This window comes from Vicia villosa, unplaced genomic scaffold (assembly GCF_029867415.1).
Source record: "Vicia villosa cultivar HV-30 ecotype Madison, WI unplaced genomic scaffold, Vvil1.0 ctg.000121F_1_1, whole genome shotgun sequence".
Taxonomy (NCBI): Eukaryota; Viridiplantae; Streptophyta; class Magnoliopsida; order Fabales; family Fabaceae; genus Vicia; species Vicia villosa.
Genome location: NW_026705023.1, coordinates 706,964 through 710,029, shown reverse-complemented (window position 1 = coordinate 710,029; position 3,066 = coordinate 706,964). Strand labels below are relative to the sequence as shown.

Sequence of the window (3,066 nt, the reverse complement as noted above, 5' to 3'; positions counted from 1 at the left end):
CTGCTTGATTTCTTTGAGTTGTTGCGTGAGATTGAGGGCGTATGTAGGAGTCACGGCAGTGAATGGTGGCTGAGCTCGATTGAATGGAGCTTCAAAGGTTGAAGCTTCTTCAATGGTGAATAGAGCGTGTGGTGAGGGTGATTGAATGAAAGTGCAGAGAAGGTTCAGAGAGAGATGTTAACAATGGAGAAGATTGAGAGTGTGGAGTGAAATTGAAGGTGATGAAGTTGCAGAGAGTGAGAGGATGAAGATGGAATGAATGTATGAAAATGGTTAAGATGAATGAAGTGAGAATGGAGAAAGTGGCGTGAAGAAAAATGGTTGAAGTTTGAATTATGGAGGGAGAGGAGAATATATAGGTGAGAAGGTTGAAGAGATTCAGTTAGAGAGTGATTTAGAACCCTTGGATTGAGAGGATTCTGTTATGAATTGAAGGGTGAGGATTAATGGATTGCAGAGTTAGTTAGAATGAAGTTGAAGTTTGTTAGGGAAGTTATAAATCTGTTGGGAGTTCTGTTAGGTTAGAAAACAGTTATTTTGAGAGTGCTTGATAGGAATAGAAGTTAGTAAATCGAGGTGTGAGGCTGGGTTTGGATCTCTGTTAAAGGTTAGCTAGTAACTTGTTGAGAGTTCTGTTAGGATGTTAGTTACACGTTAATTAGGTTGTTGTAAATTTGGAAAGTTAGTTTTAAAAAACTGTTAGTGTATGAAAGACAGTTACAGGTTGTTAGTTAGGAACTGAAATGTTAGTTTTGCTATAAGCCAGCTAGGAAGTTAGATATTGAAGTTAGAATGGGAAGTTATGCTAGTTATGCAATGTTAGTAATTTTGGTTTCTGAAACTCTGCTTTTTAATTTGATACAGGCTTGCAAGCTTTGGTTCGAATCAGATTCATCATCGAATTTTCCGGTAACGAAGACTTTGAGAAGACTTTGAATCGTTGGTACGAAACCCTTATACCCTTGGTAAAGCAGAGAGTATGTCTAAACAATGTCATAAGTCTGTTCTGATTTTTCAGTCTCTTCTCTTTTCTTTTTGTAACCGTTTTGATTCTGAATGTAAGACATGTTTTTTCCTTGGGCTGGCTTTGGAATTTTTATGCACAGGTCCGCGGAAGGCAGGCTCATGAACATGGCATCGGGGGTTAATGAACAAATGGCGAATGGGTGAAGACGAGGAAGCTTGAGGTAAGTCATGTCTAGCTGAGTCATTTGTATTGAACATAGGCCTGACATGTTCTTGTGAGTAGTATGTGAGCCATGATGTGAATGAGTTCATATGGTGTAGGTTTTGATTTGTCTTTGAATTAACTTCAACAGTGAGTTACAATCCTGTTATGAACTGTTTCGGTTTGGACTCGTTTGAGACACTGTTTGGTAACTGCTAGGTTAATACCATGTGATTTAGAAAAATTTGGATAGGTATGTGTATTGAATGAATGGATGAATCTTAGCAATGATGGACATGTTTGTGTATGAATAGATTATGCATGACTGAAGTAGGTTTACGCCGAGCCTGATTGTGTTTTGTGTATGCTTTCGGTTAATACAGGTTAGGAAGAGGTACATGGTTGTGCGGGACTGCTCTGGTTCACGGTACGGGGCTGCTGACTCGTATTCTCTTCCTTGTGTCAAAGCTGCAGGGATGGCATTAAACAAGTGAATGATGAAGCAAGGTATGGTTTCTATTGATGCTGAATCTGGTGTAAGCCTTATGATAGGAGCCTGTCTTGAATATATGTCCAGTTGGTGTATAAATATGCTGCAAGTGTTTGGTAGATGTGGGTTAGGGAAAGTTTGCGGGCTGTGTATACATCATGTATGAGATGGCTTTATATGTATGAAATTTGCTCTAGTTTTGTATGATTTTGTGAGAACTTTGGTAGTGATGCTGTAGGGATTTGTTATGGTTTTCTGAACATTGAGCAGGTGTTTTGAATGTATGGTTTGTGGCTGCCTTGGTTTCTTTGTATGCAGGGTTTATACAATTTTAAGGGATTATGAATGGTATTTGATGTTGTTATTGGTGTAATGCAGGCTGGTGGTTATGAAGAGATTCTAAGCAAACTTGAAAATCAACCTGATCATGATGTACAGAAGCAGCTTGTGGATGAATATGGATTTGAGATTCATAGAGGCGAACGGTAATGAATGACGATGAAGCCTGATGCAGCTTGAAAGAATATTGGACATAGGCTTAGGAACAGGATTTTCTCTTTTGCATTTGTAATTGAAATTTGTAATGGATTCGGGTTTTTGTATGAACATTTGAATTTGTAACAGAACATCTCTTTATGGATGAAGTTGAATTGTAACAGAATCTTGTGTAGATGAGGTATTGATATGTAACTCCCCTTTTTTCTGTGTAATCCAAGATACAATGGCATGGTGCAACATTATATTGATGAAATTATGATGGAAACAAAAGGCTTTAGGAAGTAGGAATTCAATGTATTTTTGTATAACTCTTCTCTTGGTGCAACCATGGACTTGGATCTTGTAGTAGATCCTTTTGTAAGAACTTGAAATGAACTTTGAATTTATATTTCCCTCCACGTGCTTCAATTCCAATTCAAATTCCCCACTTCTTATACTCTCACTTACACCTTGCAAATTAATCCATGGGTCCCATTTTGCCTTGATGAAGTTCCTTATTGAAGATAATATTTGAAATATAGAGGAAAGCCTTGACCTGAAGTACACAGTAACCACGAATCCAAACCGTGCTTTCACAGTCCAATGCTTCAAGAAGCACAAGATGAATACGTGTTATTTGATATGTACACCTCAAAATCATTATGAACCCTTAATAATTTTAAGATCCTTGATCCCAATGCCAATTTTGTTGGTTAATGGTGCATGTTATGTTAAATGACCTAGTGGAGGGTATGTACATGAGATTATGAAATGCATAAGCCTAAGCGAGATAAAATTGAAAGGGTAGGACAAATTTGGGGTATGACAAAACTCAAAACAAAATCCGTAGAAATATGATCCCACTTCCACTCGGGAATAGATAGCTGTTGTACCAACTAAACAGTTTTTGATGCTCAATCTTTGACTTTTG

At 37.7% G+C, this 3,066-nt stretch overlaps 1 long non-coding RNA gene across 2 annotated transcripts; it reads left to right on the top strand.

Moving 5' to 3' along the window:
- Positions 1-848: 848 nt before the first annotated feature.
- Positions 849-2,341, top strand: LOC131624410 (uncharacterized). 2 transcript variants are annotated; one of them, XR_009290581.1, is made up of 4 exons: positions 849-943; positions 1,107-1,187; positions 1,552-1,675; positions 2,037-2,341. It is a non-coding gene; the product is annotated as an uncharacterized LOC131624410 (long non-coding RNA). The 2 variants fall into 2 exon arrangements; XR_009290582.1 differs by having other exon boundaries at positions 878-992.
- Positions 2,342-3,066: the final 725 nt, after the last annotated feature.